The sequence below is a fragment of the Schistocerca serialis genome, chromosome 8 (assembly GCF_023864345.2).
Source record: "Schistocerca serialis cubense isolate TAMUIC-IGC-003099 chromosome 8, iqSchSeri2.2, whole genome shotgun sequence".
Taxonomy (NCBI): domain Eukaryota; kingdom Metazoa; phylum Arthropoda; class Insecta; order Orthoptera; family Acrididae; genus Schistocerca; species Schistocerca serialis.
This window is the reverse complement of record NC_064645.1, coordinates 405,595,663-405,618,049: the sequence shown is the minus strand read 5'-3', so window position 1 is coordinate 405,618,049 and position 22,387 is coordinate 405,595,663. Positions and strand designations below refer to the sequence as shown.

At 44.7% G+C, this 22,387-nt stretch overlaps 1 protein-coding gene across 1 annotated transcript in view; it reads left to right on the top strand.

Moving 5' to 3' along the window:
* The window catches only part of LOC126416779 (fatty acid 2-hydroxylase), a 519,796-nt gene that overhangs the window by 49,560 nt on the left and 447,849 nt on the right, over positions 1-22,387 (top strand). The gene's annotated exons all lie outside the window — the stretch shown is intronic.

Genomic DNA, 22,387 nt, shown 5'->3' with positions numbered 1-22,387 from the left:
TAATTTATGGAATTAACTGCTTCCAGTTGCTGACTTGCATATTGTAGCTAATGATAAAGCATCTTTCTTTCTACGTATTCGCAGCACATTATACATGTCTACAATGAGATTCAATTGCCATTCCCTGCACCATGCGTCAATTCGCTGCAGATCCTCCTGCATTTCAGTACAATTTTCCATTGTTACCACCTCTCGATATGCCATATCATCATCCGCAGAAAGGCTCAGTGAACTTCCGATGTTATCCACAAGGTCATTTATCTATATTGTGAATAGCGACGGTCCTACGACACTCCCCTGCGGCACACCTGAAATCACTCTTACTTCGGAAGACTTCTCTCCATTGAGAATGACATGCTGCGTTCTATTACCTAGGAACTCCTCAATTCAATCTCACAATTGGTCTGATAGTCCATATGCTCTTACTTTGTTCATTAAACGACTGTGGGGAACTGTATCGAACGCCTTGCGGAAGTCAAGAAACACGGCATCTATCTGGGAACCCGTGTCTATGGCCCTCTGAGTCTCGTGGACGAATAGCGCGAGCTGGGTTTCACACGATCGTCTTTTTCGAAACCCATGCTGAAGTAAATTTCGCATGATGTGTCACTGGCAAGTAACATAGCTCGGCGAAACGCGGACCGTACATAGAAAGAACAGCTGCAGTATATTACAGAAGGTAACTGAAGGAAATACACAATGAGACGAACGGAAGTGACACTTTCATTCAGACACAATAATTACAGTGAAGTCATCGCGATTCATGATGGAGCCTTGGACAATACAAACGGTGGGACGTGGTTCTTAATAGGATGTGTGACTATCACAGATGGAAATAGATGCTGTGGAACGTGGTCCCATGCTGGGCACAAGATTGGTAAGAAGTTGTTTCGGTAGAGCGTTACGTTTCTCCAGCAGCACAGTTGAAAACTGCTGGACGGTCGCTGGTGCACCTGCACGCGTTACAGTGCGTCTCCCGAACTGACACCACGCCTGCTCGACAGGGCTTAAGTCAGGGGAATGGTAGACCGGTCTGTTCACCGAACGTCCTCTCGACCCAAAGCTGCTCCACCTGCGCTGTTCGATCTGGTCGCCGATTGTCATCCAACAAAATGAACTACGGGAGGAATGCACCTCTACATCTACATCTACATACATACTCCGCAATCCACCATACTGTGCTTGGCGGAGGGTACCTCGTACCACAACTACCATCTTGTCTCCCTGTTCCACTCCCAAACAGAACGAGGGAAAAATGACTGCCTATATGCCTCTGTACGAGCCCTAATCTCTTTTATCTTATCTTTGTGGTCTTTCCGCGAAATGTAAGTTGGCGGCAGTACAATTGTACTGCAGTCAGCCTCAAATGCTGGTTCTCTAAATTTCCTCAGTAGCGATTCACGAAAAGAACGCCTCCTTTCCTCTAGGGACTCCCACCCGAGTTCCTGAAGCATTTCCGTAACAATGACGTGATGATCAAACCTACCAGTAACAAATCTAGCAGCCGGCCTCTGAATTGCTTCTATGTCCTCCCTCAATCCGACCTGATAGGGATCCCAAACTCTCGAGCAGTACTCAAGAACAGGTCGTATTAGTGTTTTATAAGCGGTCTCCTTTACAGATGAACAACATCTTCCCAAAATTCTACCAATGAACCGAAGACGACTATCCGCCTTCCCCACAACTGCCATTAAATGCTTGTCCCACTTCATATCGCTCTGCAATGTTACGCGCAAATATTTAATCGACGTGACTGTGTCAAGCGCTACACTACTAATGGAGTCTTCAAACATTACAGGATTCTTTTTCCTCTTCATCTGCATTAATCTACATTTATTTATATTTAGAGTTAGCTGCCATTCTTTACACCAATCACAAATCCTGTCCGAGTCATCTTGTATCCTCCTACAGTCACTCAACGACGACACCTTCCAGTACACCACAGCATCATCAGCAAACAGCCGCACACTGCTATCCACCCTGTCCAAAAGATCATTTATGTAGATAGAAAACAACAGCGGACCTACCACACTTCCCTGGGGCACTCCAGATTATACCCTCACCTCCGATGAACACTCACCATCGAGGACAACTCGAGCCACTGACATATTTGGGAACCAATCCCATATGCCCGTACCTTAGTTAGGAGTCTGCAGTGGGGCACCGAGTCAAACGCTTTCCGGAAGTCAAGGAATATGGCATCAGCCTGATACCCTTCGGCCAAGGTTCGCAAGATATCATGTGAAAAAAGGGCGAGTTGCGTTTCGCAGGAGCGATGCTTTCTAAAGCCGTGCTGATGCATGGACAGCAACTTCTCTGTCTCAAGGAAAGTCATTATATTCGAACTGAGAATATGTTCGAGAATACTGCAACAAACCGATGTTAAGGATATTGGTCTGTAATTTTGAGGATCCGTCCCTCTACCCTTCTTATATACAGGCAGCACCTGCGCTTTTTTCCAGTCGCTCTTTTTTCCAGTCTCTGAAGAGATACACACGAGGAAGGACTACGAGGTCACAGTAACGTTGACCCGTGAGCGCACAGCGCTCAAAGATTTGGAGGCCAGTTCGCCCGTGCAGTATTATGCCTCCTTACGTTATAACATGCGGACCACCAAAACGATCATGTCTGACAATGACTGACGTATCCTCATAGGTCGAGAGGTCGGAAAACTTAATGAACCCAGAGGCAGTGTCGAACATGATCGTTTGGTGGTACAGGTGGTGCTGTGTGAGGAGGCATCGAGGCGGAAGAAGGAGAAGGGCAACGTCGTCTATCACAAGAGATCCTAACCTCGTACGTAGTGGCCAGCATGGGGGCACTGCCGTCCCTAGTGCTCCCACACCCCGTTAAGAACCATGTCTCGCCTTTTGTAATGTCCAGGGCATCATCACGAATCGTGGTGACTTCAGTTTAATTATAAACTTTAAATAAAAATTTAGTGTGTGTTCATCTGATTGCGTATTCCTTTAAGTTGCCTTCTGCACTATACTGAAGCAGTTACTTCTATGTATGGATCAACTTTCATCGAGGTACGTGACTTCGCAATGACACATCATGCGAAATTTACTTTCGACCTAAAGATTTGCACACCAGTGTACTTCTCCATGGTCGCCACGGATAAAGTGGAAATTGCGATACTGCAATCGACTTTAGCGAAAGACACGGCGAACCGAGGACACACGACTACGACGTCCTATGATTGGCGTTATTTTGGAACATAAGTAACGCAGACAGTTATGATTCAGAGAAATGGCAACGTCGAGAGAAAATAGTTCTCATTGCTACTATTATGATCAGTGATATCTTAAGATAATAATCATTTGTGGAATAAAATCTAATAGAGCAGCTCTACAGCTGTAATAGACACTACGATACACAGTACGAACAAAAAAAAGTTTATCATAAATAAATGAAGACAATACGAGAAAATATACTTTACGAATATAGCAGAAGTGGAGACTGTGATACGCATTTGCTGATAAATGAATGAATCAGGTATAAATCGAAAGAGTTACGAAAAAAACTTTAACAATTGTCGGAAAGAAAACAAATCTAATATCATAAAATAGCCGTACAATTGAGGACAATGTTACACAGTACAAAAATAAATAAAAAATAATTATTATAGCCGCGCGGGATAGCCGTACGGTCTTGGGTGCCTTGCCACGGTTCGCGCGGCTCCCCGTGTCGGAGGTTCGAGTCCTCCCTTGGGCCTGGATGTGTGTGTTATCCTTAGCGTAAGTTAGTTTAAGTTAGATTAAGTAGTGTGTAAGCCTAGGAACCAATGACCTCAGTAGTTTGGTCCCATGGTACTTACCACAAACTTCCAAATTTAATAATTATGTATAAGAAAACGTAAGTTAGCATGGGAAAACACACACTCTCTCTCTCTCTCTCTCTCTCTCTCTCTCTCTCTCTCTCTCTCTCTCTCACACACACACACACACACACACACACACACACACACACACACACAGACAGACAGACAGAGAGAGAGAGAGAGAGAGAGAGAGAGAGAGAGAGAGAGAGAGAGAGAGCAGAGTTAACAAAATAATATTTCTATGTACTAATGAGAAAGCAAATAATCCTATACAGAAATGCAAATCAGAATACGCACCAAGAAGCGACATTCCAACAGCCACCAACTTTACTTCACAATTCAGATTCGACTTCTAGTACCGCAAATTATTCTCGACCCGTCGCCGTGGAGAGATGCGACTGTTTCGACAGTGGTCTTTCGGTATTAGAGTTGCCAGTGCTTACAAAAGACGATGTCGTCACGCAAATCACTCCATCACGCCAAGCTGTCCTCCCGAAAAGCTGCCTGGCCTATCTCTGACCGCTTCCTTGTCTCGCAGCGGTCTTTCACAACGACTTCTGCAGTATGGCCGTTGCTAGGTAACTGAAACACTATAATTGACGTTTGTTTGCTACCCCGATCAACAGAGTAGGCTGCTAATGGTTCAAATGGCTCTGAGCACTATGGGACTTAACATCAAATGGTTCAAATGGCTCTGAGCACTATGGGACTCAACTGCTGAGGTCATTAGTCCCCTAGAACTTAGAACTAGTTAAACCTAACTAATCTAAGGACATCACAAACATCCATGCCCGAGGCAGGATTCGAACCTGCGACCGTAGCGGTCTTGCGGTTCCAGACTGCAGCGCCTTAACCGCACGGCCACTTCGGCCGGCGACTTAACATCTGAGGTCATCAGTCCCCTTGAACTTAGAACTACTTTAACCTAACTAACCTGAGGACATCACACACATCCATGCCCGAGGCAGGTTTCGAACCTGCAACCGTAGCAGTCGCGCGGTTCCGGACTGAAGCTCCTAGAACCGCTCGGCCACCGCGACCGGCTTAGTGTAGGCTGCCAGCCTCATGTCACACCGTTATGCGCTCCATCATACTGCAATTTTCCACCAGCTTTATCTCTTAACACAAGTTGTCCACTTACTTCTGGTCAAACGTAAAGTCGATGAACGGATCCAAACGTTCATTGAATCTCTCGTGGGTCTCTCTGGTTTTGAAACTGAAGACAGCAGAAAGTAAACTGAAGTATAAATTCCACAATTAAAAGCGTATTCACATACTTGAGGATATTACCATACCAATGCATGATCACCGCGCAGTCTGACAAATGAGGGATACTTCTAGTACTGAGAACAGACAGCTTAAAACGAACAAAGATCCGGCCATGAAGGAATTTCAGTAAGATTTTGTATTGAAAACGCTGTTAAATTAGCTCCTTTCATAGTGCACGGTTATGATGAACATCCTACACAGCGGATAGTCTTGCGTTACTGAAAAAGATCGGAGGTATCTGTTTAGAAAAAGGGTCAAATTTCAGATTTGCAGAACTACACACCAGTACTGTTGACGACGACCAGTTGCAGGACCATAAGCTGAAACATTATGAGGTTCTTAGAAGAAAACAAGCTACGCTGAGAAAAGCTAAACGGATTCAAGTAAAACCACTTGTGTGAAAAACACATGTTGCTTCATCCATTCACTACATATTGCAAACTAAAAGTGCATGTGAATGGGCAGATTGCTTCTACACTCCTGGAAATGGAAAAAAGAACACACTGACACCGGTGTGTCAGACCCACCATACTTGCTCCGGACACTGCGAGAGGGCTGTACAAGCAATGATCACACGCACGGCACAGCGGACACACCAGGAACCGCGGTGTTGGCCGTCGAATGGCGCTAGCTGCGCAGCATTTGTGCACCGCCGCCGTCAGTGTCAGCCAGTTTGCCGTGGCATACGGAGCTCCATCGCAGTCTTTAACACTGGTAGCATGCCGCGACAGCGTGGACGTGAACCGTATGTGCAGTTGACGGACTTTGAGCGAGGGCGTATAGTGGTCATGCGGGAAGCAGGGTGGACGTACCGCCAAATTGCTCAACACGTGGGGCGTGAAGTCTCCACAGTACATCGATGTTGTCGCCAGTGGTCGGCGGAAGGTGCACGTGCCCGTCGACCTGGGACCGGACCGCAGCGACGCACGGATGCACGCCAAGACCGTAGGATCCTACGCAGTGCCGTAGGGGACCGCACCGCCACTTCCCAGCAAATTAGGGACACTGTTGCTCCTGGGGTATCGGCGAGGACCATTCGCAACCGTCTCCATGAAGCTGGGCTACGGTCCCGCACACCGTTAGGCCGTCTTCCGCTCACGCCCCAACATCGTGCAGCCCGCCTCCAGTGGTGTCGCGACAGGCGTGAATGGAGGGACGAATGGAGACGTGTCGTCTTCAGCGATGAGAGTCGCTTCTGCCTTGGTGCCAATGATGGTCGTATGCGTGTTTGGCGCCGTGCAGGTGAGCGCCACAATCAGGACTGCATACGACCGAGGCACACAGGGCCAACACCCGGCATCATGGTGTGGGGAGCGATCTCCTACACTGGCCGTACACCACTAGTGATCGTCGAGGGGACACTGAATAGTGCACGGTACATCCAAACCGTCATCGAACCCATCGTTCTACCATTCCTAGACCGGCAAGGGAACTTGCTGTTCCAACAGGACAATGCACGTCTGCATGTATCCCGTGCCACCCAACGTGCTCTAGAAGGTGTAAGTCAACTACCCTGGCCAGCAAGATCTCCGGATCTGTCCCCCATTGAGCATGTTTGGGACTGGATGAAGCGTCGTCTCACGCGGTCTGCACGTCCAGCACGAACGCTGGTCCAACTGAGGCGCCAGGTGGAAATGGCATGGCAAGCCGTTCCACAGGACTACATCCAGCATCTCTACGATCGTCTCCATGGGAGAATAGCAGCCTGCATTGCTGCGAAAGGTGGATATACACTGTACTAGTGCCGACATTGTGCATGCTCTGTTGCCTGTGTCTACGTGCCTGTGGTTCTGTCAGTGTGATCATGTGATGTATCTGACCCCAGGAATGTGTCAATAAAGTTTCCCCTTCCTGGGACAATGAATTCACGGTGTTCTTATTTCAATTTCCAGGAGTGTATCTAGATTTATGAAAGACGTTCGACACTGTACCACATCGCCAACTACCAACCAAATTACACGGGTTGAACAAAAATGTGGAAATATAAGAAATACAACACATTAGCATGCCTAATACAGTGTATGAAAATGGTTGGCATTCAAAACAGCGTCCAGTCGTCTCGGGATAGGTAAATATGGGTCACGTATGGTTTCCAAGGGAATCTTATAACACACATCCCGCAAAATAGTAGCAAGTTGAAGAAACGATGATGGAGGTACGTAGTTCGAGATTACGCACCCATATCTCCAAAGTAGATGACGAAGGGCCAATAACATTGAAATCTGACGACTGCGGCGGCCACGGAAGATACGGCGGTCCATCCTCGTCCTCTCAAAGCAGTCCTGCACGAACAGCGGCTTCGTCCTCTTGCAACACAGCATCACCACTGGGGAACAAACACTGCACCGTGACATGAGCACGTAAAATGGTCACATAATCCTTGGCGGTCATGCGACATTGCAGAGAATCCATGGGGCCCAACCATTACCGCTGTACGGGTGTCCAAATCTTAACCAAACCTGCAACATGTTTGATTCTTGGGACGTAAACGCAGCCAGAATTTGGAAACTGTGTGCACGAGATCCATCTGACCAAATGACTATCTCCAACAAGACCCATCCAACCAAATGACTATCTCCAACAAGACTCATCCGGCAAATGACTGTCTTCAACTGCTCCACAGTCCAGATTTTATGGCTTCGACACCAGGTTTTCCTGTTATGGGAACTTGCGTTTCTGATGAGTGGTCTTGGAATTGTGGCTTGCGCTGCAGTTCCACGCCCATGACGCTCCCTTCTTGTTGTTTTGATGCTGGCAGTGTTCGCGAGTCGATATTCAGTTCTGGAGTGACATTTTCGTCACAATTCTCATCAATGACCGTCTGTCACGATGACTCAACACGCACATCAGTCAGCGTTGTGGATTAGTGGACAATATTTCCCCGCTTTCCCTGTAGGCACTATAGATCTTCGATACGGTGCCTCGTGAACCACCAAACACCTCGGCTACCTTGGTTACGGAAGCTCTAACAATATGCCCACATTCGATTTCACTTAGCTTCGATCTGATGCACTCACAATTACAGGGAACACTGTTGTGACCACGACTGGGACATGCAACGTATTGGGGACATCACAACGATGTCCGCCCCAGTAGCTGAGTGGTCAGCGTGACGGATTGCCGTCCTCTGGGCCCGGGTTCGATTCCCGGCTGGGTCGGAGATTTTCTCCGCTCAGGGACTGGGTGTTGTGTTGTGTTCATCATCATTTCATCCTCATCCGGCGTGCAGGTCGCCCAATGTGGCGCTGAATGTAATAAGACCTGCGATATGGCGGCCGGACCTGCCCCGCGAGGGGCCTCCCGGCCAATGACGCCAAACGCTCATCATCATCATCATCAAACGATACCGCTTGTTGTCAAATACGACAGTGGAACGCCGAAGTTTGGCTACCGTCCGCATTTATGTTCAAGCATGTAGTTCTCGCGGTGTTTCCATGTTTTCCTCCAGCCCCTAGACTGTAGCGCCTAGAACCGCTCGGCCACTAAGGCCGGCCATACGGAGTATATCCGCAAATACATGATTGACTCTGTGAATTCCTGACTTACAGCATCCAGTACGTTACATTCTGCGGCGATGATGATGATGTTTGTTTTGTGGGGCGCTTAACTGCGCGGTTATCAGTGCCCGTACAAATTCCCAATCTTTGCCCAGTCCAATCTCACCACTTTCATGAATGATGATGAAATGATGAGGACAACACAAACACCCAGTCATCTCGAGGCAGGTGAAAATCCCTGACGCAGCCGGGAATCGAACCTGGGACCCCGTGCTCGGGAAGCGGGAACACAACCGCGAGACCACGAGCTGCGGACTTATGCGGCGAACGTTCTACAGAAACGTTAATAACATCGGATGTGCCCCATGGCAGCGTTATAGGAGCTCCATAGCTTTCAACAGACATGAAAGGTTTACCAGACACGATCAGCAGCATTATGAGGCTGTTCGCTGACAATGTCTTCAGCACAATAATTTCGTTGTCGGTCATTAGGCCGGTATTACACTATCAAATTTACGCCGGCCGAAGTGGCCGTGCGGTTAAAGGCGCTGCAGTCTGGAACCGCAAGACCGCTACGGTCGCAGGTTCGAATCCTGCCTCGGGCATGGATGTTTGTGATGTCCTTAGGTTAGTTAGGTTTAACTAGTTCTAAGTTCTAGGGGACTAATGACCTCAGCAGTTGAGTCCCATAGTGCTCAGAGCCATTTGAACCACTATCAAATTTCTTTGTCAAAGATTTGATCAAAGATGTGATCCAATATTCCGCTCAATATATTTGACAAAGATCTTTGACGTAGCGCTAGATGGGGTATTACACTGTCATCAAATTTTTCGTCAAAGTTCAAGATGGCTGACAACAACTTGTTACTAACCGCAGCAGTTCTAGGTACTCCAATTGCATTGTGTGCACATGCGGAAAATAAGTGGGGGAAAAATGGAACCATACATACAAGGTTGACAGTCTTAAAAGTCCTGGGATTACAACTCGATAATAAATTCAGTTGGGAGGAGCACACCACAGAACTGCAGAAAAGCCTTAACAAATCTGTATTTGCAATTCGAGTGTTAGCAGACATAGGAAACATAAAAATGAAAAAGCTTGCATACTTTCATTCCATAATGTCATATGGGATAATATTTTGGGGTAAATCTTGAAGTCAAACAAGTTTTCAAGGTCCAGAAGCGTGTAATACGTATTATTTGTGGAGTAAATTCACGGACCTCCTGCAGAAACCTCTTCAAAGAACTGGGTATACTAACTACTGCCTCTCAGTATATTTACTTCTTAATGAAATTTGTCGTAAATAATATATCTCTTTTTCCAACAAACAACTCAGTTCATACATAAAATACCAGGAACAAAAATGATCTGCACAAGGACTTAAAAGCGCCTGTGATCTATCCTGTTACTCGTTTTTATTCTCTGTGGGTGTTTTTAGTATTTGGAAAAAGCGACCGATGACCATCGCAGTCTGGTCCCTTTAATCCCACAAACCAACCAACCTACTTTAGTTCAAAAAGGGGTCCACTACTCAGGAACACTCATCTTCAATAATTTGCCAGGAAACATAAAAAATTTAGTTACAAATAAAGATCAGTTTAAAAGGAAGCTGAAAGACTTACTACTGGCCAACTCCTTCTACTCCATTGGCGAAATTTTTAATAGAAACAAATGGTGTATTGTATTTATTCATACTATTAGTATTGTTATTTCAGCTTAAAAAAATCGACATGTTCCACATCCACGAGGCTCTCCTCAGCACGGATCTATGGAACGAAAAACTAATCTAATCTGGGTGAAGCCGTGGGTTTTACGACGACACGATAAAAGCATTCAACAAAACTTGTTACGTGAGCTTACAGTGGAAGACGTCAAGTCGTACATCAATTGCTTAAGAATGGATGAGCATACATTCCTGTATGTGCTCAATGAAGTATATCCTCATATCACAAAGCACAATATTCACTTAAGAAGTGCTACATCTTCTGAAGACAGGCTCACTATAACACTCCCATTCCTTGCTACAGGAGAGGGTTATGTTATGTTATGTTAGGTTAGGTTAGATCAGGTTAGGTCTCCAATCTTCTTAATCTATTTTTGTATTCAGGGTGCCTCACGTTGTAAAGCGCCTCATCAGCTTCAGATATCTCTGTTAATTTTGTAGTTGTCGGTACACACCAATTGTATTTATCGGCAATGGTTATAAAAACACTACAGACGACAGTACGCTGCAGCGATGCTAGCGCTCCATGTGGTAACATGTCACATTGCAGTGAACAGAAGACAAGCGGTTTCTTTGATCAAATATACAGCGAGGCCCTAGATTTGATCAAATATTGACGACATTTGACAAAGTCCCTATTACACTATCAAATATCTTTGACAAAGATATTGGACAAAGAAATTTGATAGTGTAATACCGGCCTAAGGACTGTTGTGTACCAGGTACAAACTACCAAATAAGAAGTCGTAATTAATTACAACTTTGAAGTTTATTTCTGAAAACAAGGTGAAGCATAACACAGCGAATCACCCGTGTCCAGGCCCGTAGCCAAAGTTCATGTCCTGTAGACACTATCACAGTAACAAAGTCGCGACTGCAAGGAGACGTGCTCCGTGTTCCAGGAGGCCCACCAGGCGACTCCTTTTCAAGGCCGCGACGACCCGACCTAATCACGTGAGGCTGCATCCTGATTGGCTCTGTCGACTCCAGCGGTATGACTGCTGAATCTCTAGTGGCGTCCACTTTGAAATGTGCGGCGCCTCTGGCATTGGAGCGGTGGCACACGGATCTCGAGAAGGCGGTGCCCGCGTCGTTAGTGCGGCGGCCGCGCTGTAAAAACGCACGGCACAGCAGGGACCTGCAAAGAGATCGGCGAATTTTCCACGTGGTGTAATGACCGGCAACTGTCTTTAAATTTGAATTACTCTTAGATAGTGCCACCAATAAAGGGACAAAGCGCGGTAGTATCCAATGACAAGATCGTTGGTAAACATCTTTTGCATGTCACGTCGTGTAACTATTTAGCATCACTAAGAAGTGATATAAAATGGGATGATCACGTGAAGTGAGTTAATGTGTGAGGCGAATGGAAGACTCCAGATTTATTGGAATGGTTGTGGGATAATGCAATAAATACGTAAAGGTACGCCGATGACACTGTAATTCTGTCAGAGACAGCAAAGGACTTGGAAGAGCAGCTGAACGGAATGGACAGTGTCTTGAAAGGAGGATATAAGATGAACATCAACAAAAGCAAAACGAGCATAATGGAATGTAGTCGAATTAAATCGGGTGATGCTAAGGGGATAAGATTAGGGAATGAGGCGCTTAAAGTAGTAAATGAATTTTGCTATTTCGGGAGCAAAATAACTGATGGAAAACGTTACATCGAGTATAGATTTAAGTGTCAGGATGTCGTTTCTGAAAGTATTTGTATGGAGTGTAGCCATGTATGGAAGTGAAACGTGGACGATAAATAGTTTAGACAAGAAGAGAATAGAAGCTTTCGAAATGTGGTGCTACAGAAGAATGCTGAAGATTAGATGGGTAGATCACATAACTAATGAGGAGGTATTGAATAGAATTCGAGAAAAGAGGAGTTTGTTGCACAACTTGACTATAAGAAGGGACTGGTTGGTAGGAGATATTATGAGACGTCAAGGGATCACCAATTTAGTACTGGGGGGCAGCGTGGAGGGTAAAAATCGTAGAGGGAGACCAAGAGATGAATACACTAAATAGATTCAGAAGGATGTAGGCTGCAGTAGGTACTGGGAGATGAAGAAGCTTGCACAGGATAGAGTAGCATGGAGAGCTGCATCAAACCAGTCTCTGGACTAAAGACCACAACTGCAACAACAACAACAACGGAAACGAAATGTTATACAAGAAGCTAGTGTTACCAATTCTAGAGTATCTTTCCAGCGTTAGGAGTCGTCATCGGGTAAGCATGACTAGAGACAAACGAACGAATTCAGAGACTTGCTGCTGGGATCACTATGGATCTCCGTAGGCTCTGCTGAAGTATAACGGAAATTATTTGGGAACTTAAACGAGGATTCTTGGGAGCAAGAGAGGAAGATGGAAGATAAAGAATAAATTAGTACGGCTTTCTTCACTTAGGATGTCTCTATTTCAATTACTGTTTCGTTCCACAACTACACTGCTCTTCAAAACTTAATAATTAGACAGATAAAGTGAGATAACACATTAACTACTCGGTGGAAATGAATGAAAGTGCGGCAGCGTGTTGCCAGACGTCTGCCAGTGGCGCACAGTCAGTTGGGCGCCACGTGGCTTGAGGTAAGCGTGACCATAGCGCCTCCAACACGAGGCAGCTGAGGGAATGGGGAGTGGCAGCGTGCGTCACTCAGCGAGTAGTTACGCTGCACCGTGCTTGTAGTCTTCATTACAACGTGGCCCAGAAACATCTTCGAAAGGAGAAGAATCATAGAGAAACTAGAGGGATGACGAAGTGTTACGAGTGTAGGCTAGGAGTTCCGTGTCGCTCACAGCATTGTTTCATGTGCAAGAGGAGCGTTCCGAACCAAGGGCACCGCTCGCCAAAACAGGGGTTGGTGGTCAACCACGACCAACTACAGCAGTAGATGACCGCTACTTGTGCAGCAGGCAAGAAGGCTGCAATTGCAACTATGAGGGTCACTCCAAAAGAAACGCACACTATTTTTTTAAAATCCATCTTTTATTCTACATGTTTGAAAGTTTTACAGTGTGTAGATACATCCATTAGGAACAATATTTTCATTTCTCCACATAATTTCCATCCCTCTCAACTGCTTTACGCCATCTTGGAACCGACGCCTGTACACCCACACGGTAAAATTCTGGACCAACCTGTTGGAGCCACTGTTTGGCAGCATGCACAAGGGAGTCATCATTTTCAAACCTTGTTCCACGAAGAGAGTCTTTAAGTTTCCCAAAGAGATGATTAATTTAATGTCGTGTGGCTAGGGCCTCCCGTCGGGTAGACCGTTCGCCTGGTGCAGGTCTTTCGATTTGACGCCACTTCGGCGACCTGCGCGTCGATGGGGATGAAATGATGATGATTAGGACAACACAACACCCAGTCCCTGAGCGGAGAAAATCTCCGACCCAGCCGGGAATCGAACCCGGGCCCTTAGGATTGACAGTCGGTCACGCTGACCACTCAGCTACCGGGGCGGACAAAGAGATGATAGTCGCATGGAACCAGGTCAGGACTGTAACGTGGATTTTTCAGTGTTGCCCATCCGAGTTTTGTGATCGCTTCCATGGTTTTTTGACTGACATGTGGCCGTGCATTGTCGTGCAACAGCAAAACATCCTGGTTTTGCCGATGTGGTCGAACACGACTCAGTCGAGCTTGAAGTTTCTTCAGTGCCGTCACATATACATCAGAATTTATGGTGGTTCCACTTGGCATGATGTCCACAAGCAAGAGTCCTTCGGAATCGGAAAACACCGTAGCCGTAACTTTTCCAGCAGAAGGTGTGGTTATGAATTTTTTTTCTTGGGTGAATTTGCATGATGCCACTCCATTGATTGCCTCTTCGTCTCTGGTGAAAAATGATGGCGCCATGTTTCATCACCTGTCACAATTCTTCTAAGAAATTCATCTCCACCATTCTCGTACTGTTCCAAAAGTTCGCTGCATACCGTTTTTCTTGTTTGTTTGTGAGCCACTGTCAACATCCTGGCAACCCACCTAACACAAACCTTTTTTAACGCCAACACTTTCAGTATTCTGCAAACACTTCCTTCCCCTATCCCAACGTAGCGTGACAATTCGTTCACTTTGATGCGTCGGTCAGCAGTCACCAATTCGTTAACTCTCTGCACATTGTCTGGAGTGTGTGCAGTACGAGGCCTGCCGCTGCGAGGACAATCCTCAATATTGCCGTGCCCGCTTTCATCACGTAACCTGCTTGCCCACCGACTAACTGTACTGCGATCGACAGCAGCATCTCCATACACCTTTTTCAACCTCTTGCGGATGATACCACTGTCTCGTTTTCACAGCACAGGAATTCTATAACAGCACGTTGCTTCTGACGAACGTCAAGTGTAGCAGCCATCTTGAAGACATGCTGCGACAGCGCCACTCACGGGAACAGGTTGAACTAAGTTTGAAAACAAGCTGGGAGGATGTATCTACACGCTGTAAATCTTTCACACATGCAGAATGAAAACCGTATTTTTACAAAAATAGTGTGCATTTCTTTTGGAGTGACCCTCGTACATTTAATAGACTGCGAGGCGTGCAACCACACGATCTGCTGCAGCACGGCGACTGTGTAAGGGTTGTCTCTTTGCCCGACGACCAGTACGTAGTCATCCGGCGACACCGGCACATCAGCGGCACCGTTTGCGATGGTAGAAGCGAGGAGTGGGTTCGCGAGCTCTTCTCGGATGAGAGGAGGTTCATACGAATAGTGGACGTACCCTCATATGGCGAGAGGGGGGAACACGCAAAGCACCCAAGAATGTTGTCCACCTTGGTCCTTTTGATGGTTATGGCATGGGAGGCATAATACTGCGTGGACGTACTGACCTTCAAATCCTTGAGAAGAGAACACTCCTCGGGCAACGTTATTGTGGCAGTGTACTCCTTTCATTACGTGCGTATTTTCAGGGGTGCATTCGGCCCTGACTTCATGTTTATGGACGGCAATTCGCAACCGCATCTAATAGCGCAGCTGTAGGAGCTATTTAAACGAGAGGACAGTGGGTGAATGGACTAGTCTGCACATTCCTCTCACTTAAATCCCATCGAGAGCTTGTGGGATGCATTGGGGAGACGTACAGCAGTTCGTCCACATGCATTCAGTAACTGTCAACCGCGCTTCTGGTGCAATGGAAGGTCCTGCCTCAGTAAAACCTCGCCAACCATGTGGAGAGCGTGGCAGCACATTGCATAGCATACATTGCCATCTGTAGTGATTGCGTACCATATTAACAATCACTTCACGCCTGTTGAAAAATGCAGCGGACCATCATAAAGCGTGGTGATTTCAATGTAATTATTGGCTTTGAATAAAAATGTCATTTCTCATCGTCCCAGCAGGCCGCTGTGGCCGAGCGGTTCTAGGCGCTTCAGTCTGGAACCGCGCGACTGCTACGGTCGCAGGTTCGAATCCTTCCTCGGGCATGGATGTATGTGATGTCCTTAGGTTAGTTGGGTTTAAGTAGTTCTAAGTTCTAGTGGACTGATGACCTCAGATGTTAAGTCCCATAGTGCTCAGACACATTTGAACAATTTTTTTTGTTCGTCCCATTGCGTATTCCTATCAGTTACCTTCTGTACTATGCTGCAGCAGATCTTTTTATGTATGGTCCAAGTTTCGCCGAACTGTGTTACTTGGCAGTAATGTAGCGTGGGAAAGTTGCTTTCGACCTTACCTTTTGCACACCAGTGTAGTTTCGACATTTTAAGCCACTGTCCAGTGTTTACCTAGGAAAACGTGTAATACGTATCAAAATGGCCACGTATTCACATTATGCGCTTCAGTTCGTTCGGTTTACAGCTGTAGCTGTTCTCAGTGGTTACATTTGTGGAGAAATTCTTACAGGCAACCTTTATCAAAAGAAGTTTCTTGTATCGAAGTGTGCACGACTGAATCGCGAAGACCGGTAACGGCGCCATGGTCGTTCGCTAAGTCCGTATTACCTACTCAAAACGACTTTAGAAGTTGGTAAAAGCATGAAACAAAGAACCAAAATGAGTGGACCTTGTATCTTTATTATCTCTCTCTGCTATACGAAAACAGCAGACTATCGGGTATAGGGTCTATTTTTCGTGACCACTCTCAATGCAGATACCCCAGGTTCCTATCTCCGTAGATGCCCAATTTTATCTTTTTTGTAGCGGAAATTTGTGGAACGTTTCTATCCACTGCTTTTCTAAACTGCGGACAGCCTGGCGACGGTGTATATTACTCTGACCTTGCAGGAAGGACTCACGCAAACCGTAATTTGTAATACCACTCATTAATCTTAATAAAATAAATAAGATCCTGAACTATGATTTATATCACAAATTAAATTGTATGTGCAGATAGCCAGCAAAATGGGGATAATTTGGTGTCCCTTTCTGCTCTTTGCTTCAACAGGTAGCTTATCAAACTGTATTTTAGTATAGAGCGAGATCGTAGCAATAAATAAGGAAATTAGGTTATGTGACATCAATCATGACACACATTGTGCATAATGCATTAGTTGTCAGTATTTGTGGCTCTTGTGATTCACTTGTAACATTGTACTTCGCTCTACCTTGTGAGTCATCCCTACACCAACCTGCGCCACCTAGACTTATCTCGAACAAAATGACCTCCTTGATGTCAAGCAGCTTGGATTCTAAAAACATCAAACATGTGAAACCTATCTCACTCTTTTCTCAGATGACAGCCCTAAAACCGTGGTTTAAGGCAATCAAATAGATGCACCATTTCTTGACTTCCGGAAGGCATTTGACTCATTACCACATATGCTTTCGTCAAGGAAATTACGATAATATGAAGCATCAAGCGAGATTTGTGACTGGATTGAGTATTCCCCGGTGGGGGCAACATAGAGTGTTATCTTGGATAAAGAGTCATCGAGAGATGTTGGAATAGCTTCAGGTGTACTCGAGGGAAGTATGTTGCGACTCTTGCTATTCACGCTGTATATTAATGACGTTGCGGACAATAGCAATCGTAACCTTGAATTTTTCGCAGATGAAGCAGTCATTTATAACGAAGCAGTTTGAGTAGTTGCACAAATATTCAGTCAGACCTTGACAAGATTTCAAAGTGAGGCAAAGACGGGAAACTCGTTTTAAATGCTCAGAAATGTAAAAATTTGCACTTCACAAGAGGAAAAGACGTAGTATCTTGTGACTGCAATGTCAAAGATTCACACTGGGAATCGGTCAACTCATACAAATACCTGGACGTAACAGTTTGCAGAGATATGAAATGCAACGATCACATAGTTTCAGTAATTGATATAACGGGGGACAGGATACTAGGGAAATGTAATGAGTCTACAAACCAGACTGCTTGCAAAGCACTTTTGTGCCCCATCCTAGAATAGTACTCAAATGTATAGGACCCATACCAAATAGGAGTGAAAGGGAGTGTTGAAAGGATACGAAGAATGGCAGCGCGAATGGTCACAGTTTGTTTGACCTATGGGAAAGTATGTCAAAGATGTTCAAAGAACTGCAATGACAGACACTTGAAGACAGACGTAAAGTATCTCGCGAAAGTGTACTTATAAAGTTTCTAGAATCAACTTAAAGTGATGAATCTAGTAACGTATTACAACCCTCCACGTATCGTTCCCATAGCGATTGCGAAGACAAGATTAGACCAATTACAACGCGCACTCAAGCGTTTAAGTAACCATTCTTCCCATGCTCCACACATAAGTGGAACGAGAAGAAGTCCCTATAACTGATACAATGGGATGCACCCTTTGCCATGAACTTCACAGTCATTTGGAATATGTAGATGTAGATGTAGATCTGACAATGAGTGGCAGCAAAGAACTTTAGCGGCCAAAGATGGGACACAGCATCTCCTTCGTTTTTTGTCCCATCTTGGCCTCCTAAAATACTTTACCTTCCGACCTTTCCAACTAGATGGCACAGACTGTTTTACGGATGATTCGAAAGATCAATGTTACACAGTGTTATCACACACGTTCACCTTTGACTGTGTGAATCACAGCATTCTCTTAAGTAAATTAGAATATTATGTTATCAGTGGCAGTGCTGCAAAATGGTTCAGCTCTTAACTAACTAACAGGAAATACAGGGTGACGTTGCAAAATAGATGTGGAATAAGCAATCAGTCTACGTCTGACTGAGAATTAATTACATGTGGTGTTCCTCAAGGTTCCATCTTGAGTCCGTAGAATTTTTTTGCATACATTAATGACTTCTCGGCTATTACATTGCCAGATGCTAAGTTTGTATTGTTTGCAGATGATAAAAATCTTGCAATAAACAGCAAGTCAAGCACAGATTTGGAAATGACTGCTAATCAAGTTTTCACTGACATTAATAAATTGTTTAAAACTAATTCACTTTGGAAAGACCCACTGCATGCAGTTCAGAACCTGCAAGAGATTTCCTTCCAGTACGACTATACCATATGAAGACATGGAGGTAGAAGAGGTTGACAGTGTTAAATTTCTTTAATTAAAACTTGATAATAAATTCAGTTGGGACAGGCATACAACAGAAGTCTGTTTTTGCAATGCGAATGATGTCAGATGTTGGAGACATAAATATAAAAAAATGTGCATACTTCACTTACTTTCATTCTATAATGTCATATGGGGCCATATTCTGGGGTAACTTGCCAAACTGAGCAAACGTTTTTGAGTGCAAAAGCGAGTAGTAAGACTTAGTTGTTTAAATTCAAGAACATCACGTAGAAATCTGCTCAAGGAACTGATTATTCTAACCACTGCTTCTGGCAAATACTATTTGCTTGTGGCAAATAATATATCTCTGTTTCCAACCAATAGCTAAATACATAGTATCAACACAAGGAATAAGAATAATCTACATAAAGACCTAAAATCTCTTACCTTGTTCCAGTATTCAGGAACAAACATTTTCAATAATTTGCCAGATATTTTGGTAGGTAACTCTTTCTACTCTACAAATGATTATCTTGACAGGGACTGTTAGACTAGCTTAAGTAAAAATGTCTGTTAGATCCAGTTTTGGCAGCACTCGGTCACAACAGTCAAGATTAGATATTTTGTGTAAGATACATTTATTTAAAAAGCATATCTTGACAATCTCCTGACATATTATAAGGGAAGTCAGTTTTATATTCACATGTTCTATGTTTTTTTATGTTATACTTTCTGACATTTTCCGCATCCATGAGAATCATCTCATTTTTGGGTCTGTGGAACGAAAACAATCTAACCTATTCTAATGTAATCTAATCACGATTAATTCTGTTCTGCGTGAGCACACTGGGCAAAAACTTAGTCGGCACCAGGAGAGATTACGCTAATACCGTGTACCGGCACCTCTAGTCTTAATAAAGGCCTCATTTCGGCGAGGAAGAGAATCCCATAGTTTCTTCTGGCATGTCATATGCAGATGAAGCCACTCATTATGATTGCACGCCATAGCACTATCAAAATAAGAAGGGGCAAGGGGGATGTAGATTTCAGCTGCTGTTCCAATCAGTCCCAGACATTTCTGGGAGATAGAGGTAGGGTGATTTAGCCAGCTAGTAGAGCTGTGATAGGGCGCCTCAGCGTTTGTCAAACCAGTAAAGTGTGCAGCTATGTGGACATGAGTATTTTCATCTTGGAAGATGGAAGTCTCCAAAGTATGCTCAGCATGAAGAAGTGGAAGAAAAGGCAACACCCAGTCATAATAATATTGAAATAAACATCTTGATTCAAGGTAACCTGAATGGATGGTACCGATTCATTCGAAAACACCTCCAGAAAACGTCACAGAACCGCATCCGACCGGAACTACACCCTCTACACGCTGTGGATTAAACGCCTCATTGCGTACTAAATGCACTTGACACCTTGCGTTGCATTTCAGACCACACTATATGCCTCCAACTACCTGCTACCCATTTCTTGCGGTATTTGACCCACTGAATATGTGGAGCTTCATGTACCTGTGTGAGTAAGGCAGCATCCCACATAAGTGTCAAAAGCGACGACAGCGAGCGACTTCTGGACACGCGAAAACGGGGGGCAGCATCGGATGATAACACTAGGGTGTCCCGCGTGGGAGCGACGATCTCCCGCTACAAGATGGCTACTAGAGCTGTTTCTATGAAACAGCGCCCCTAAACTGTAGAGTATTACAGCGCGAGAGTAAGTCAGCAAAATTGGATTTACTTAGGAAAATAAGGCGATAAAGAAACACTGTGAATGAAATTTACAAAGGGAGGCATCTTCATGGAGAATTTCGTAATTTATATCATCAACTACGAAGATCACCAGACAAATACTACAAAATACGTGGATGAGCAGAGAGACGTTCGACTATCTCGTCAAGAAATTAAAGACAAATGTTTCTTACATGACCAAGAACTTTTAACAGCTGATAAGTGCTGAAGTGTGAGTAGCTAGGATAAATATGGAAGAATGAGCGACCTTCTGTACACGATATGCGTTGTGTAACGGTAGTATTGTAGGCTAACAATAGGGATCATTGTTGGGTGTGTGTTCGACCCTGTCTACAAGTGATATTTGAAATGACTCGGATTACTGTTCTGTCACCAATTTTATCTGTACTGTTTACACTGCATCTCAACGTATGTCTTTATTCTCTCGCCAAAGTACTAGATCTTTAAGTGTATACTCATCTATCCCAGGACATCACACAGATTAAATTCCGAATAAAGCACAACTCATCAGAAATCAATGTTAAGGCCTAGCGTTTCAATTAATCGAAATTGTTTTCATAAGTAACGAACACAAAATTTTTAAAAGAAAGTCAAACATTTTATGTAACGATTTGTCGAAAAGTAAGAAATAAGACACGTTAGGTAAACATCTGACGCACCTCATTTTCTGTACATGAAAAGGCACGTCAAAGGTTTCTCTGATCTATTTTCTTTTTGGACAAACCATTACACAAAATTGATATACATCACTGGGGACATGCAGAAAATGTGTGCCCCGACCGGAACTCGAACCCAGGATCTCCTGCTTACATGGGAGACGCTCTATCCAGCTGAGCCACCAATGGATGGATAGAGTGTCTGCCATGTAAGCAGTAGATCATGGGTTTGAGTCCCAGTCGGGGCACACATCTTCATCATGTCACCAATGATGTATATCAACGCCTGTTTGCAGCTAGTGTGTCAATTTAAGCCGGCCGGTGTGACCGAGCGGTTCTAGTTGCTCCAGTCTGGAACCGCGCAACCGCTACGGTCGCAGGTTCGAATCCTGCCTCGGGCATAGATGTGCGCGATGTCCTTAGGTTAGTTAGGCTTAAGTAGTTCTAAGTCTAGGGACTGATGACCTCAGATGTTAAGTCCCATAGTGCTTAGAGCCAGTTGAACCATTTTTTTGTCGATTTAATTATCATTTCAGTCTAGAGAAGCTGCACGGTCATCAATGGTATCTGTTCTTTCGGGAACACATACTACATTCATATATATTTCACAAAATATTTCGCAGTGGTTAGCACACTGGACTCGCATTCGGGAGGACGACGGTTCAATCCCGTCTCCGGCCATCCTGATTTAGGTTTTCCGTGATTTTCCTAAATCGTTTCAGGCAAATGCCGGGATGGTTCCTTTGAAAGGGCACGGCCGATTTCCTTCCCAATCCTTCCCTAACCCGAGCTTGCGCTCCGTCTCTAATGACCTCGTTGTCGACGGGACGTTAAACACTAACCACCACCACCACCACAAAATATTTGACCAATTTCATTCTTTTATTTTTATTTTCAAGTTTTATTCAGAAAGCATGTCTTATTGACACATCGTTTGCCTTTCTAGTATCTTCTCGGAATCCTAAATTTAGCACTTAATTCGAAGGAAGTCTTTTTGACAGTTAAATAAAACAGCAATGTATCTTTTACGAGCAAGATAGCCAGGCCTCGAATAGAAGAACACTTCATTTACATAGCTGGCAGCAGCTGTGCGTGAAATATTTCGATTTTTCCTCAAATCGGTAATTAAGTTTCCTTTGATAGCCGATTTGCTCATTTCTCACTCTTCGTTTGGCTATGAAAACTCAGTCAAATACTCATTGTGAAGTTTATACGGAGTCTTGTTTTCGCTCCGCTCAAACATTTGACCAAA